Here is a 17,236-nt window from a genome sequence, read left to right on the forward strand (position 1 = left end):
TCACTAGCAGGAATATGTGTCACTGGTGTTGTGCCACAGAGGGCCGATCCAATAGCAAAGCACCACCACGTGACTGCTTGGCACCATGTGCTGCTGCTTTTAAACAAGCACTGGCAATGCCAACAGTTTGGACTTTTATCTAGGCCTGGGAAAGGCACTTGCCAGGCACCACCCTAGTGGTATTAACTGGCCACTGATGGTACCAGCAGCAAAATGGTGTGTGTACCTGGGTATCTAATAATAGTGCCGGCAAACGTCTAATACTTAAATCTTAAAACACAAGCCATCACAGTAGGCTTTGTCAATGCATGTTTTTATCAAGACTTCAGTGAAGGACACGCATGGTGCTTGTGAATGTAGACTTGGTTACGACATTTTAATTACACCGGTGGCACTTTACTCCTGCAATTAAGACATTAGCCCTCAGAAGACTGCTTTGAAAAAACACTGGCAGACATTTCGAGTGCAAAGCTAGATGGTAAGTCTTGATTAAAGTTAACTCAAAGAGTTCCCATAATTAGGAGTTTTGGGTCTGGAGGGGCAGGACTGGGTGGGAATGGCCACATGGCCATGGCAGTCAATGGGTGGGCAAATAACTAAACAACACTTACAAGCTTTGGTTCCCTCCTCAGATGCCTTTTTCCCCGATCTGGACTCTAATGCAATAGTTTCAGCATATAGGTGGGTGCCACCTAATAGCCCAAAGTAATAAAGGATCTAGGTGGCAACAGTGTCTGCCTCTCAGTGCTGGCACACTTAGGTGAGTGAGGGGAGGTGGCAGGCCCGTCTAGGGTCTGCCGCTGCCCACATCCTCTTCCTCTCTGTCCCATCCACCAAGTTATCTTTTTTTTATTTATTTTTTTACTTTTATTTATTTAGCTTGGCAGCACAGGAACAGGTGAGCTACATACAGGACAAGTATAATCAGAGCAATGCAGGTAATACAAACATATAAAGCAAATTCAAAACCAGTTTGTGCACATGTGGCAGACATCCAAGGTGGGTGTGGGGGCAGTGAGTGAACAATTCCGGAGGTTGTGCGGGAATAGCAGGGGGAGAGGACTGGAGATGTAGAGTCCGAGGCAGAATCAATGGGAGCCATGTATGAACGAAACCTTGACCAAACATCTCTGGGTCTTTAGTGGGTTGGCTGTTGTATAGCCCAGGATTCTTCGGTGTCCGATGCCCATGTGACCGCCCTGAGCCACTGTGCATGGGTGGGTGTGGTAGGCCGAAGCCAGCAGAGTAAAATAGAGCGTACAGCAAGTGGCATGCAAAGTCCAGCCAGGTTTTTGGAATCTCAGCGGAGCTCAGAAAAGTCATGGAAAAGACAACTCATTGGGGATAGGGTAATAGGGTGATCGAGGATAGCTGACATAGTAGCACATACTGCGCTCCAAAATTGAGTGAGACGGGGGCAGGACCAAATCATGTGGATATAGCCAGCGTTGTCGCAGCCACACCTGGGGCACCTTGGGGACAAGTCATTTGAAATGTGGTGTAGTCTGCTCGGGGTGTAGTGGTATCTGTGGTGCACCTTGAATTGGATCAATTTAAAGCGGGAGTTAAAGGATACCTGATGAATACATGCACACATTCGGGCCCATCGTTCATCTGTGATTTCGAGACCAAGGTCATCCCCCCAGGTATGTCTTAACTTGGTAAATGTAGGGGCCGATCTAGCCTGTACCAGGGTGTAGAGTCTGGAAACTTTGCCCCTCATGGGGGTGGGAGAGGTAAGCTCCGTAACTGCAGGTTCATCAGGTGGCAGCACTGGGAAACTGGGGTATTTGTGTTTAAGGATTTTCCGGAGGGGTGACTACTGAAGCCAAGCGGATGGTCTCCGCTTCAAGGACAGTGGAAGATCTGGCCACTCTATGAAGTTACCCTGTTCGAAGAAGTCCCATAGTTGTTCATATCCAGGCTCTGCCCACCGGCGAACGATGACGGGAGGTACATGTGGGACCTCCGGGAGGAAGTTCCAAAGTGGAAAGTTACCATGAAAGGGGTGGGCGATGCCTAGTAATTACCATGTTTTAGATAGGGCCAGAGAAGTAGAGGCCGCCGGGTCAAGTGAGTCTAATACCCTCGGCATGGGCGTGATAACCAGGGAGCAAATATCACGATCGCTGATCGATAGCTTTTCGAGTCTGACATGAGGTGGGGGGTCCAATGTTTTAAACAAGTGTGAAGTGTATTGGAGTTGGGACACCAGCCAGTACTTAAGGAAGTCAGGAGCACCGAAGCCGCCAACCTCCATCGGGATGGTCAAGGTCTTGAGTTTAAGCCGGACCATGTCTGAGTGCCAAAGAAAGGTATTAAGGGTACGAGTCAGCACCCGGAAGAACCAGCCGCTCGGCCACTGGGGGATATTGGCGAACCTGTACAGAAGCTGGGGTAATACTACCATTTTTAGTATCCCTATCCTGCCGGCAAGTGAGATCGGGAGCCTACTCCAGCGACTTTTGTCGTAAGGCTAGTGAGGTATTTTTGGTAGTTCTCTTCAAAAACCTGTTCGAATCGGCGAGACACTACTATGCCCAGGTAGGTAAAGCTTGACTGGGCCCATGTGAATCGCTGGGTATCAGGAGGGGGGCGTGTGCAGGCAGTGAGCGGCAAAAGGGTAGATTTAGAGCAATTTACTTTGAGGCCAGAAACTTGTCCAAAAAGGATATCTTCCAATATCGGAGCCAAATTGGTGTCGGGGGAACGGATGAAGAGAAGGGCATCATCAGCATACAGGGATACTATGTCCGCTAAAGGTTCCATCTCTATGGCAAAGACCAGAGGAGAGAAGGGACAGCCCTGCCTAGTGCCCCTAGTTATTTGGAAAAGGGGGGAGCATCGGTCCTCAGTACGAACCCTGGCCACTGGGTTGGAGTACAGCAGCCCGACCCAGGAAAGGAAGCGGGGCAGAATTTGCATTTTTTAAGAACCCGCCAGAGATTCTCCCACGAGACAGAATCGAAGGCTTTTTGCATATCGAGTGCCACTGCTACTGCATGCAGATTTGGGTTAATCCTGCTTATAATGTTGAAGAGACGCCTCAGGTTCAGAGAGGTGGAGCGTCCCGGAATAAATCCCGCTTGATCGGGGTGAATGATATGCGGCATGTAGGGGGCAAGGCGTAGGGCTAGTAATTTGGCGTACCCGTTGATAAGCGAGAGTGGACTATAAGAGCAGCATTGAGTGGGGGGTTTACCGGGCTTCAGCAAAACGGTTATTGTGGCTTCACAGAGCGAAGGGGGAAACAGACCTACCTCCACTGATTCCTCCCAGAGGGCCATTAGGCGAGGGAGTAGGAGTGATTTGAAGTGTTAATAGAATTCAACGGGAATGCCATCTGAGCCTGGGGATTTCCCTGATGAGAGTGAGTCTATGGCATCCAAGAATTCCCCGGTGGTGAATGGATTCTCGAGACATCCAATGGTCTCAGGGGAGAGGATCGAGAGGGGAAGCTTATCTAGGGAAGACTAGATCTCCCCTGTCGGGACATTGTCTGCATTGGCATATAGGGATTCGTAGAAAGAGAGGAATTCAGAGTTAATATCTTGCAGGGACGTGGCTAGGGTACCATCGGGTCTCTCCACTCCAGGGATGGGAGGGGCACCAAATTCTCGGTGGAGAAGCCTGGCCAGAAGATGGCCTGGGCGTTGACACTCGCCGTATTTCCTCGCAAGTCCCGGGCTGTCCAGGAACCTCAGTTCGCGGTCCGCAAGAAAACGGAATGTGTCAAGTTCCGTACCGATTGATGCCAGGAGTTCCGGAGTTTGGTGTAGCGAGCATTGAGCTTCCAGTGCGGACAGCATGGCTTTGCTTTCAGCAATATTTCTGTGAATTGTTTTAAGGATGCTGTTCTCCTTAGACAGGGCAATACCTCTTATATAAGCTTTGAAAGATTCCCAGAGGGTGGCCTGTGAGGACACTGTGTTGGTGTTAATTTCGAAGAACTCCTCAATGGCGGTCTCCAGCTCTGAGCTGAAGACGGGGTCGAGGAGAGAGTGAGGTTTCATTATCCAGTGTCTGCTGCGGTCACGATCCGGGCCCCAACAAAGGGTAATAGTCACCGGTGAATGAACAGAGAGGGTTCTGGGAAGGATCGATAGGTGAGATATGTTCCTTATAAGTATGTCACACACTAGCCATCTATCGATTCAGGAATATGAGTCATGCACCGAAGAGTAGAAGGAGTAGGAGCGGGAGTCGGGATAGAGAAGCCTCCATGCGTCCACCAGGGAAAGACTGGGGAGAGATGACAGTGTAGTGTAGGCTGCTTTGGAAAGTCGGCGAGGTCTGGAGCCGTATCTGTCAAGGTCTACGTCAAATATCGTATTAAAATCACCTCCCCAGAGGATTATTGTTAGCAGGAAGCTGTCAAGGAGAGACGTGAGATGTGAATAGAACTCCAGGTCGTCGATATTGGATCCATAGATGTTTAATAGGACCACCTCCTTATTCTGCAGACTACCATGGACTAACACATATCTGCCCAGGGGGTCGATCTGTGTAGATATGGGGTTACATTTAAGGCTCCTGTGAATTAGAGTCATAACTCCCCGGCTTTGGGTAGAATAATTAGTAAAGTACCTCTGAGGGCCCCACATTTTGGCAAATCTTTCACAATACTCGGTGTAGGCGTGCGTTTCTTGTAAAAACAGTATTTTGACCCAATGGCGTTTGGCCTGAAGCTGTAGTTGTTTCATCTTCTTATAGTTTCCCAGCCCCCGCACATTCCAACTCATGAATGTCAAGTTATCCTCAGTTGACAGTCCAGAGGTGGTCATTAGAAGTGACGGATTAACGGGGTGGTGCTCCCCATGATCGGTGCACCATTTGATCAGCCTTGCAATAATAACTGAACAATATTGCCCCATACTCTACCTCCCCTGTGGATACCAAGCCTTTTTTAACATAAAACCCAACAACGCCCACCCCCTCCGACGTCCCGCCCCCAAACAAACAGAGGAATGACAACCCCATGCCCAAACAACCAAATCCAAACCAATGGCATCAACGCCGGGGGGCCTGTGAGCTGGCCTGGCGGCGGTGCTCCGGACCGGAAGGCAATTTAAGGATAAGCATGGTGCCTAGTGATGACATCTTGTGCCACCCGGGTAGGACTCCACCTGGGTGGAAAGGGCATGATCGCAAAATATAGAAACAATTTTCTCACGTATGGGGGAAGTAGCCCCCTAATCAATCAACTAGACCAGGAAGGTGACTGAATTTAACAGCAACTAATAGAGTAAACTAGCAACAGTGGATGAGCGCTGCGGAGAGAAATTGAACCAGAGAGGCGTTCAGTGATAACTACGAGAGTCTCCCATGGGATTATGAGGCCAGCCCTAAGGACCAGAACATACATGTCATAGACCGAAAAACTCGAGTAGGCGGAAGACAGCCCCTTCTCACGCTCATCCACCGGGTAGACATTTCTGTACCAAGTCGGAGTCCCAAATCATGAACAATCAGCCAATAAACATAACATTGACAATGTGTGTTTCAAAAGGGGGTCAGCCGGGGAAATGTTCATCGATAAATCTGGAGGCCTCCTCAGGGATTGTGAAGAAGTAGACCTGGTTGGAATGTTCAATGCTCAATTTAGCGGGGTATAACATGGAGTATTTGACCTGCAGGTCTCGAAGCCTCCTCTTTACTGCCAGGAAGGTTTTGCGTTCACGTTGGACTGCCACCGAGAAATCAGGATATAGATGGATCCTGGCAGCGCCCAGAATGAGTTCACCCTTGGCTCTAGCCGGCCTGAGCAGGGCGTCACGGTCACGGAAGTTTAGAACTCTACCTATAATGGGTCGTAGTGGTGCACCCGGTCTGGGCTTTGCAGTGAGGGCACGGTGGGCTCTCTCGATCGCGAACTATGGGGAGAGTTTTGGAGTCTAACAATTTTAGTAGAGTGCACTCTAAGTAATCCTCCATGGGTACCTTTATGCCATCTTCGGGTACTCCGATAATAAGGAGGTTGTTACGTCTCCAGCGTGATTCGAGGTCCTCGTTCTTTTTCTCAACCTCGGCGACACGGCCAGAAAGTGTGGAGACCTCCGCCCTTAGAGAGCTCAAGTTATCCTTGGTGGTACTCACTCGTGTCTCGATCTCGGCAACCCGGCCGTCGGTCCTCTCCATATGAGCCTTGATAGAGGATATAGTGCCATTCATGTCGTCAAGCTCTCTGTGGAGCGTGGTGAACACCTCCCGGATGTATTCCATCATTTTTTGAGCGTCTGCCGGGTCCGAGGTCGAGGGGTTAGATGGTTCCTACCCGGACACCTCCCCCACCGGCCCCAACGGGGTTTTTGTGAAAATGTTAATTGAGCATTGCTTCTTTCCAGCTCCCTTGGTCATGGCACCAGGCGGAGGGTGGGCCCGAAGGCCTGGGCGGGCGGCAGGAGTGTCGAGGCAGGTCGGGAGGCAGAGGGCAGGACACAGAGGATGGTCGGACAGGCTATTCAGAGCATTCGGGCGCCCAGAGGACGACAGGGTTGAAGTGGAAAGTAGTGCTGTAATAGGATGTGGAGTCTCTGGTCACCACTGCCCGCCAGTTCGCAGGTCCGGGGGGATTCTCCCTGGCCGGCAGTGGTATGAGGGCACTGAGTGGTCAGTGAGTGGATCCCCTGGTGTCGACCGCCCCGAAGATCACGGGTGAAGGCCAAGAACCGGAGATCAGTGTGCCGTGACAGGGGTGGAAGTAGGAGCAGCTATGGGCACTGATGTGGTTGAGCAAACTGGGGAGTCCACTTCCTGTGTCGGAGGAGAGGTCCGCCAAGGCTCCCAGCAAGGCAGTGGTGGACCACAGAGGGGTTAGCAGGACGCCCACGGCCAGGCAGCGAGGAGACAGTCACTGCAGGGGTCTTCGATCCCAGTATATCCAAGTAAAGCAGAGGGTCCAGTCACTGCGCGCCGCGGTAGGGGGGACCAGCCTGGTGCACCACTAACCATGGTCTGTGTGGTGTCCCAACTGATATATGTGGCGCAATGAGCGGGAGGTGTATCACCACGGCGAATACCCCATGCAGGCACTACGGTGGAGAGCAGTAGGATCCACACCAAGAGAAGAGGTCCCAATCCAAGGGCCAGCAGCGGGCAGCGTGTGCCAACACCTAAGTGGTGCACGGGTTAATAGATGACGGCGCCCGAGGAGTCTGTGTCCCCCCCGACAGGGCCCACCAGGTCGCGTTAGGAGCGGGGGCCCTGTGCGTCTGGCAGGGTAGCAGGGCAGCGGAGCGTGACGACAGCCACAGTGGGTCCCGGCACAGAAGGTCCAGGTTCCGGTCGTGAGTCCAGGGAGGGAGGCGACGCGTGCCAGCACCGGCAGCACTACAGTGCGGATGGGCAGAGTGTCTGGTGGGACCCGAAGGGACTCACCGCAGTAGCCAGGAGCGGGAGCGTCCCGCAATCCGGTCCCAGAACAGGAAGCCTCCTCTCCGGATCCACAAGAGGCACTGATAGGCAGCACGCCGCCCTGGGAGAGGCGGCGGAGCAACAGCTCTACATTTGGGGTTGCAGCCCGGGGTCCAGTCAGGGGGCTGGTGTCTGCGCACAGGCCGCAACGGTTCCTCGAGGAGTGGGGAGAAGGTGACGCCGCACCGCACAGTGCCCCTCCCCCCAGTAGGCCCCGGATCCTCAGAGTCAAGCCAAATGACTCTGGAGCAGAGGAGCGGGGCAGAACGGCGCCAGCTCCCGGCCCAATTTCAAAGCACTGGATCTCTGCGATAGGGTTGATTCAGGACGCGGGGTTCGAGCAGCACACGCCCGGGTCCTGCAGCAATTTAATAGGGTGGCTGGCCCAGGTTTTAATAGGGCACCAAAGGAGGATTCAAACAGGAAGGCGCCCCACGAAGCGGAGTTCACAATCAGGCGGCCATCTTCTATGAGAGCTACAGCGCCCCCCTCCCCAACCAAGTTATCTGAGTTGTGATGTGATAGAGATGCACAGAGGGATACAGAGAAAAAAAAGATTTCAGTACAGGGAGACAGGATTCAGAATGAGAAGGCAAAAGAGTGGGGACATAATTGAAGAATGCATGAGGAAATAAAGTGGACTGAACTGGAAAACAAAAGGGATTTATACTGAATGGTAAGTGTTATTACTTGGCTAGACTAGCTAATTTGGTTGCATCCTGCCTGAAGCTATTTTCTGACATGGCATTGCATTTTTACTGGCATCAAGGGTAAATTAAAGCCAGTATGATGAGCGTTCCTATATCGCTATACTGGCATATATGGGTGCAGCCAGTCGTGACATGTTTTCTTATTGTGGCATGGCATTTTTACTGACAACGTCAGCAGGACTATGTTCTTATGTATGGATACTGGCATATAAGGGCAAACCACATCAAGGATAGTGGCCCATCACAGCCTCTGAGCGACTAGATCTCATTGCAGTACACTTGCTGTGGAAGCAGACACATGCATGTATGTACGCATGTACAAATGCGTAGACTGTGGCTAGTGTCTGCACTTTGCACAACCACATACACACTCTAATTTCACTTTCTTCTATCATTGGGCTTTGGTAGCTCTGCACTAGTGGTGGAGTTATGAGCTATTAATCCGCGGATTTATGTGCCTCTATTGCTCTTCTTAGGTACTCCTCCACTTATCGATGCTCCATGGAATGTGTCCCTGTTGAGTCTAGCATGATCTCTAGATTAAAAACTGTTACATAGTACCCACTGAACCCTTGCTTTTCAGCTCTTTTGTCTCATCACAAGTATAATCATCCAACCGATTCTTGAGGCCCTGCTTCGCTGTAGCTGTTCCAGGAGACACCTGGTCCTTTGCAAAAGAATAGTGCGAAAACCGTACAGAAACATCTGACCTCTTGAAGACTGGTGTGCACCTTACCTCCTCCCACTTTCCGGCAGGAGATTTATTTATTGATTACGGTAGCGCCACCCACGCTGCAGCATCGCGCTCTCCCTCTGTAAGGCGGCAGAGGTCCCTTAGCATCTACTCTCTTCTTGGGGCACATTTCTTCTGACCGGCGGCGGATGCCGCCTCTTCTGCATTTTACTTTTGCAGCGGATGCTGCTTCATGCGTGTTCTGGTTTGGAGCTGCTATCGCGGAGCTGGGCACTTTCTCCCTCGGCGGGAGCAGGCAAAACACTTGATGGCCGATGCCGCAGTGCTGCAGGCTGACCCGCACTCCGGCTGCACAAGCACCCTCTTCACACACGGCTGCGGCCAGGGAGGGTCTGCCGGTGGGTCACTGGGCATCCACTCTCTCCTTTTCTTGTGGCAGTGGGTGCTGCTTCCTTTTCTTTCTCCTGCGGGCAACAGATTGTGCTGCAGGGGTCCGTCTTCCTCGTCGCCATTGGTGGGGGGCGACAGTGGACACACGGCCAGCATCACAAGTGCTGGGGGTGCCAGCATCTTGGTAGATTGCCGGGATCACCCAGACTTTCTGTTGTTGCAGGACAGGATCCCAATGGCCCATGGGGACATGGGCCTGGGCGCACTGTGGATGCCGGGAGCATCCTGGATGGAGGGTGGCCTGGGTGGACCCAGGGCACCATGCTGAACTGGGGGGCCCCTATGGGACTCCCGAGAATGGGAACTTACCACCGTTGCTGGCACCCGTAATATCCCGGTAACACACGGATTTCAGGCACCGGTAATGGTAAGGTGAGTTTGCTGGTAGCCGGCCGGTGGCTCAGGCGGGTTACCGGCCAACTCATAATGAGGCCCAATGTCTTTTGGACTGACATACTCCTGCCCGTATTGGAAGTGAAAGAGCTTGAGGGACTGGTTAATCTTCTTTATGGCCAAAGCTGTCTGAACTGGTCAGGGTGCGGAGTAACAGCTCTCCTCTAGCCCTACACCAGCTTAGGTTTCCTAGGAGTCAGCCGTTAGTAAAACTCTATGTATGGAGCCACTGGTGATGATGGTTGACCAGCTGGGATTCTTCATGAAGCAGTGTGTGCAAGATGCCCATATTTATCTAATGGTGTCAACCGAGGAGAGCATCCGGCAGCTCAAACAACCCTCCCAGAACATTAGAGACTGGAAGAGGACAAACGCAGCCCTTCCAAGACTCAGTTCTTGTTCTATCCCTTAGCTCTGCCTGGGAGAGTTCACTTTACATATTGTTTCTGCGCCAATATATTCTACAGTTAAGTCCTGGGCTTCTTTGTGTTCCCAGACTGTCCCTTGCAAAGCATGTTGTATTCACTATCTAATCTGATGAACAAAATCTACAGCTACTGAAATGTATGTCACCTCTTTGCCTAAAGATGGTTTTAGGACAGTAGTTCAGGGACTGGTGTGATTAAGAGTGGACTGTATGAATTATCTTCTGTATTTCCACGCAAAGTCAAATCTGGCACCCCTAAGGCGGTCTAACATACTGAAGCCCTGCTTGTATATGCATTAAGGATGTTAGGTCAAATTTCTCCTGGTCACTGCGTCACAATGGGGGGCAAGCAACATGATAAATAAAGCTCTATATTGTTTTAAAAACTTTACAACTGTTCAGCCCAGTGTTTCTGTCTATTTGGATTAATTCATATTATATGTAATCAGGTCATCTAGAAGAAAAACGTTGATTCTCTATTAAAAACAAACATTAAAAAGTGGATCCTTTCCTTTTCTAAGGGGGCTTGTGCAGTGTGGAACGCATCTGAACCTGTGCTGTGCACTGTTACCGTGCACTCTGAATTCTCGTCCACCATGTTTTAAAAGACTTTTTGAGGAGTGCTCCTGCAGCTTGAATTGCAATTGGATGTTTTGGATTTATTAAGAAATTACTGTATTTGTGATTATTTAGTACGTGTATGTTGCAGTTCTCTATTTCTCTGGAAATTGCCCTCTGGTTCCTTTTGGGCGGGAAAAGTGTTCACAATACTAAATAACAATAATAAAGACAATTCCCTTGCATAAGATTGCTCAGGCCTGCTGTGGCCAGCACACAGCCATACTGCCCAGGCACCCTCTTGCAACCAACTCGTTAAAATGCCATTATCGGTCACAGGTTGATACATCTGTAGGGTTGGTCACAATATGCACAACCAGAAATACACTTCACACACGCATGCTCAAGCCCTCTAACGATATTCATTTTCTCTGAGACAAGTGATGACATTCAACCAATGGCGTTCCTGGGCTGCTGAGTTACTGGGGTGCCTTCTGGCTGCTCTGTGGTAATTGCATCGGCAGAGCCCCAAACCAACACATGGCAGAGGACACCTGGGAGACAGTCGCACAGCTGTCTATTGAGTCTATGTGATGCTGGAAGCTCAAACAGGATGCATGTCTTTAAAGCACCGCATCCACGTGCTTCTCTCTGTCTTCCTCTGGCACGTGCACTGCTGTGCTATAGCCGCCATCCTGCGCCCCCTGTGTCATACTGGGCCCCCTATGTGTCGTCCTCTTTGGGTGTGTGATTCAAATTCATGTGGCTCTCTGGGCATTGCATTTTCCAGGGAAAACAATATCTCTTCTGTTGCTGATAAATCGTTCAGGTGTGTGGCGCATGGTATGAGGTGCATAGGTGGTGGTAGTGATCTAATACAGGGACACTCACCTGTGCCAGGTGCGGGCACAGGTGGTTGATGCAGCACTGGAGACAGATCCACGTTTACAAAGGATTTTGGATTGATTTGGGGCACTCAAAATGAAACAATACATTCCTTTAAAACTTCAAAAGATGGGGAGTGTCCATGGAGTAAGACATATATATTAACGGGATCTTGGTCGCAAGTTTAATCCAGTGTACAATGATCTGTCTGACTTCACTGGCATGGAAGGAGCCAGCTGGCTTAAATGTTACTGTGTTGATATGCCGTGCTTCAGCACCCCCTTCCATGCGCTATCATAATAATGGGAAAGAAAAGCACACGTACAGTTCCGTTTCCGTAGTGTAGTGGTTATCACGTTCGCCTCACACGCGAAAGGTCCCCGGTTCGAAACCGGGCGGAAACACTTTTAGCGAAAGCCTCTTTAATCCTCACTTTTCATCTTCCATAGTGAAGTCCATATGCACAACGTGATATGAACGAACACTATTTTAAAAACTATTTAGTAGCAAAATTAATACAGATTACATTTTTTATAGTGATAGTATGTAAAGAACACGGAACAAAATAAAGTCAGACGAAACTAAGACCGTCTTTCGTTCATGATGTATTCGAATTGTAAATACTAGGAGCGGGAATGAATGAAATAAAGGGAAATAAAATTGAGATTCCGAAAAGCGTCTCATTTCAGTGAAAAATGTGAGGTTCCACCGAGATTTGAACTCGGATCGCTGGATTCAAAGTCCAGAGTGCTAACCATTACACCATGGAACCATACACTTAGTGTCACGGTACCCCTAATTTTTAGCTAAGCACAGGTGCCCTGAAATCTGCAGTACTACGAGATTTATGATAGCCTAATGCACCCTTTCCCGATATCAGTAATTCTTAATCATTGGGACTTTGTATTATACTTATGTCTTTGTAAAGAGCTTGTCACGGAGAATGAGTACCTCAGGGAGCACTGAGCAGAGGTTGAAACCCCTTAACATATGCACCTTACCATCTCACCTGCATGGGATTTCATGACTCTTTCTTGCCTTTGGACCACTCATAGAATACAGGCCTGGAAAATTATGTTAATTCCCCATTGCCGTCATGATGCCATTCTGGAAAATGACTTGAAATGGCTGTTGCATTGGGCTCTGTTCAGAAAAGACTCTTGGGTTTTCTCCTCAATTACCATATCTCCAAGTGAGATTAGGCAATTTAGTATCTAGCACAGTCTCTGAACATTTCGAATTTTACAGCTTGTGAAAGATTGATATGATTGTATGAGTGTGGATTATACACAACAGTATGATGTGTTGGCCTTACTACAATGAAATAGGAATAATGTAAGGAATAGTTGAAAAGACTCTTGCTGGGGTGGACTGGGTTGTTGGCTCTTCTGCCGAGTACACCAGGCTGCCCCAGTGCCCACCCATTGGTCTAGCACAAAGGCAATCTCACTAGAACCCATTGCTTGGTTCAAAACGGAGTGAAGATCCCAGGCACGTACCCCATATGTTTCAGTAAAGAGCCAGCCTCCCTTTGAACCATGCCTGCTGAGCCTCCTTAAAGCCCCACATCTTGTTCCAGTAGAGATTCAGCATTCTTGGGACACCCCCACCCCCTTGCCCAGCTGCCAAGTTTTCAGTCTATGTATGTGTGACATTTACATATTTGGAATGTACTTAACTGTTGGGGGGCCGCAGGTGGACACACTGCCGGCCTCTCACGTGCTGGGGGAGCCAGCACCTTGGTAGTTTGCCAGGATCACCCGAACTTACTATTGTTGCAGGCCGGGACCATGATGGCCCATGGGGACATGGGCTTGAGGTGCCGGGGGCACTGTGGATGCCGGGAGCATCCTGGGTGGAGGGTGGCCTGGGCGGACCCAGGGCACCATGCTGATGCAGGAGGCCCAGACCAGCGAGACCTGCCGGACCGTGATCACATGGTGTGGGCCTGCAGGCCAGGGCTGGGGACTGGCAGCTGAAAATATTTAACTGTTTCCAAAATCCAGGTCTCACTCCTGCAACCTTCCTGAACCTCCCGCTCAGGACGAATTGTGTATCTCTGGTTTTGGGCTGTGGGGAGTGACATTATCTAATTCTTTTCACCAGCCGGGGCTGGAAACTGCAAACGGGGGCTGCTCTTTTTCCAGCCCTATGTGTCCACCTGCCGTGTTAGGCTAAACAAGGGGCTAATTGCTCATGGTCATTTCCTCTGTAAAGAGGATGTTTCTCTGCTCGATCGTTGGTGTGACATCCATCGCTGACAAGACATAAACAAAATGGCCCCCGGGTCTCTGAAGTCACCTGGAAGGTGTGAAGAAGACCTTGCCCTTCCAATCGTGAGTCCCTCTCCCTCGGGACAGCCACCCCTTCCTGTCCTGCTGCCTTTCTCCACCTGGGTTACCTTTGCTTTGTGACCCTTGTGTTTGCCGCCCTGTGAATTGGAGTTGGAGGGGCCTTGGCCCTCCACCATGTTATTGCCTGGTGCCCTCATGCCCCCCTTTCAGGGTGGGTGTGCCATCTCTCTAACATATGACGTCGGGTGCTGCTATGCCCTCATCCCGAGCTTTAACCTGCTGTTGGCCTGGCATTTATCCTCGCCTGAAGCCCATAACAAATTAAGCCCAGGCATAATTATTTACAAAATATTAATATTCAACATGCAAGTCCACACAGACGATCAGTAGCGTACGTGCTTCAACACTTCTGTCCTCCAGCACCCAGCTCATTCTAATGCCATCAGCTCTCTTTTCAACATTGTACTACTTTTGACTGGCCGCAACGGCCAGAAGGGGTTGTCGCCCCTTCGCTGCCCCCATCCTCCTCCTCTTTGCTTCTTCTTTTTTTCTTTTAATAAAACCATGCTCTCTCAATCCGTCGTTAAAATTCAATAATATGTCTGAGCCCACCTGAGATAGGTCAACCCCATCTTTATCGTAGTATCCTGGTACACCCCAATTTATTAGGCCATCCCTAAACATTGAGAAACATGCTCCCCTGCAAAACTTTGTCATGTCCATATTCCATTTTTTCTGGCACTTCTCCACAGCCATGTGTGAATTTGCACCCCTCCATATTTATCTGGGCACGATTCTGGCCATATGAGTCCACAAGCGCCCCCTTCCTCGCTCAATGCCCAGAACGTGGCGCACATTTCCTTAAGCAGCTGCCTTCTTCCCAGCTGTGCCACATCGTTCCCCCCCAGATGGGTTATTATTGTCTCTGGGGGTCACTCTTCACCCAGTAGCGGCTCTCTGACCTCCACCCGGCAATCCATGTGGGACCTTGTCCCAGGAAGCTCTTCTTATTATGCCTCTGAAGATGTTAACACCTCCCATCAGCGTACTGGAACTCTCTACCGGGAGGTCCCCTGCGAAAGAGTGTTTCACCGGCAGCCCTGATATGACAAAGCCACTGTCACATTAGGGTGTCGATCACCAGAGTCATTTTGAAGCATGCAGACATGGATAGTGGGTGCAGTTAGAGTACCACGAGATCAGGCTTAGGTCAAGAGAGGGGTTTTACTGTTTTGGATTCTGTCAGGCCTCCCTACGCATCCTTCCCTCTCCCCACTCTCTGCAGACACAGGCACTCTATATATGACATTGGAAGACAAGGTACACATGTCATAGCAGCCTGGATTGGACACTGACTACATTCTTGTTTTGGGCCAATCTGCTGTAGAATGTTGCCTTTATAAAGGCAGGAAATGTGGTCCTCAGTTGATTCATCTTTGGATTCTCAGAAGAAGGAGAGGAAGGATTCATTGGAAATGTGTTGGGAATGGTTAGTTTATACCAAAGTTCTCTGCCATAGAGCTGAAGACAGAAGGCTTCAGGGCAGAGGCAAGCTCTACTATCTAACCCACCCAAGGGCACATTTGGGGTGACCAGCTTGCGCAATCTAGCCAATCATTTTTGAAAAGTCTGCACTGTACCATTTGAGCACTTCGAGCGGACTCAACCTGTCTCAGCGCCCATGATCTCGTGGGACCACCAATTGAAACGGCTTGACACTGACTCGATCCAGAAAGAGCTCCAATAAGCCTGACTCGATGCTGCTGAGGCCCAATCACAATAGACATGCGCATTTGAAGAATCTTTGTCCCCCTTGTCTGCCTCGGCACCTCAGTAACTTTTAAGCCACCTTTCTTAGCCATTTAAAAGACATATCCTTGAACATTGAAATGTGCTGCTAAAATCATTGGCCAGCACCCCTGTCTTCACACTGAATGCCCCTTTATTCCCATAGTGTGTATTCTCTCCGTTTCCTTTAGAGAGGTGGGTCTTTATTGTTTTTAATTTGTTGTATGCACTGTACGTATTTCCTAAAGTTCCTGTTTTTGTAGAACCTTGGTTGGGCATTTATTCATGTTGGTACCACCATACTATTGGTGTTTGTGTGCAAATGTAACAGCTCAAACGCCTCAGAAAGAATTTAGACTGCCCTTTGCCACAGTTACCAAAAGAGGCATAGGGGGTATACCTGTCGGGTGTGTCGGCTTCCCCTTTATGACTGCGCTCATTGCTGGTTTAGTAGCAGTCTGGGGCTGAGTAGGTGTTTTGGACACTACTCACCCCTGTGCTCCTACAGAGCAATAGTCATTTCGTCACCCCGAATGTAAAATTTTCTGTTATGCCCCAGCAAGGTTTGTGCCATACAAAACACAATACATACATGCAATAAAACATGCCTGTGCTATGCTATAAGATCCTTGTGCACTGCCACAGTGAGGCGTTATGTATTGCCGTATGCTGAAATGAATGTACTACTGCTTGCAGACGGCGGCGAATCAAGTGCACAGTTTTACTTTGACTATGTACATGTTAAGAGCGTTGAAACAAAGTTTAAAAAAAACACATCAACGAATAGGTTATGATAATTTACAGCTATTTTTAAAGAAAACATTTAATGAATTCTATTTTTCCCTTTTAAAGAACTCCTTCGAGGCACTTCAGAGAAGTCACGTGGAATGTTTGCCTGCCCAATCCTGCCTGCTGCTGCTGCTTCCCATGATCACTTTGTTCTATGCTATCTATATTTGTCAGTCACCATCTCTCCAGGGGTTTTGTTTACTGTGAACCCCATTCGCGGTATTGCTGAGGCAGCTCCGGCTGTTTGTTGTCTAGACAGGGCCCCAGTCTGGTAATGTGAACTAGTCACAAGAAGGATAGTCTTGAAACGTGAGCGACGGAATATGTTCAATGTAGTGAGATGCGACATAAAATTATAGTCCTCTTTACCAGAAACCCAAAGAGGATGTAACAGTATATCCTTTAAATGTTGGCGTTCATGCGTACCCCAAAAAATATATGCACCTGGAGATGCCGGGGATTGAACCCGGGGCCTCATACATGCAAAGCATGCGCTCTACCACTGAGCTACATCCCCTCACCTAAAACACACCATCGTAATATCTGTGCCGTCCGACCCTCGGCCCAGTAATTCTGCAAATGAAATCTAGTTTGTAGAAAAGGTTCGGCAGTGAAATCGAAAGTGATAATCGATGCAGGACCGAGATTGTTTCTGCTATAGGGACTGCTGGTGGCTGTGCTACATCCCTTTACGATAACGTTCCACTAATGTTAGAGTCGGCACGGAGTTTTTTGTATGTGGGAACTGTTTTCATTCTCTATCTCTGTTCTACTTTGGGATGTTTCCTCTTTCGCCTCGCCACAGAAATCAGAAGGAATGTGTCAGGCTTTCGTT

The 17,236-nt window shown here is 49.5% G+C and overlaps 3 non-coding genes across 3 annotated transcripts; 1 reads left to right on the forward strand and 2 right to left on the reverse strand.

Annotated features, from left to right (window-relative positions):
• The first annotated feature begins 11,861 nt into the window (after positions 1–11,861).
• TRNAV-CAC (transfer RNA valine (anticodon CAC)) lies at positions 11,862–11,934 on the forward strand. The gene has a single exon. It is a non-coding gene; the product is annotated as a tRNA-Val (tRNA).
• Positions 11,935–12,230: 296 nt separating this feature from the next.
• TRNAQ-UUG (transfer RNA glutamine (anticodon UUG)) lies at positions 12,231–12,302 on the reverse strand. Its single transcript has one exon. It is a non-coding gene; the product is annotated as a tRNA-Gln (tRNA).
• Positions 12,303–16,846: 4,544 nt separating this feature from the next.
• TRNAA-UGC (transfer RNA alanine (anticodon UGC)) lies at positions 16,847–16,918 on the reverse strand. Its single transcript has one exon. It is a non-coding gene; the product is annotated as a tRNA-Ala (tRNA).
• Positions 16,919–17,236: the final 318 nt, after the last annotated feature.

Source organism: Ambystoma mexicanum (genome assembly GCF_040938575.1).
Source record: "Ambystoma mexicanum isolate Mex_15411 chromosome 12 unlocalized genomic scaffold, UKY_AmexF1_1 Mex_chr12_unloc.2, whole genome shotgun sequence".
Classification (NCBI taxonomy): domain Eukaryota; kingdom Metazoa; phylum Chordata; class Amphibia; order Caudata; family Ambystomatidae; genus Ambystoma; species Ambystoma mexicanum.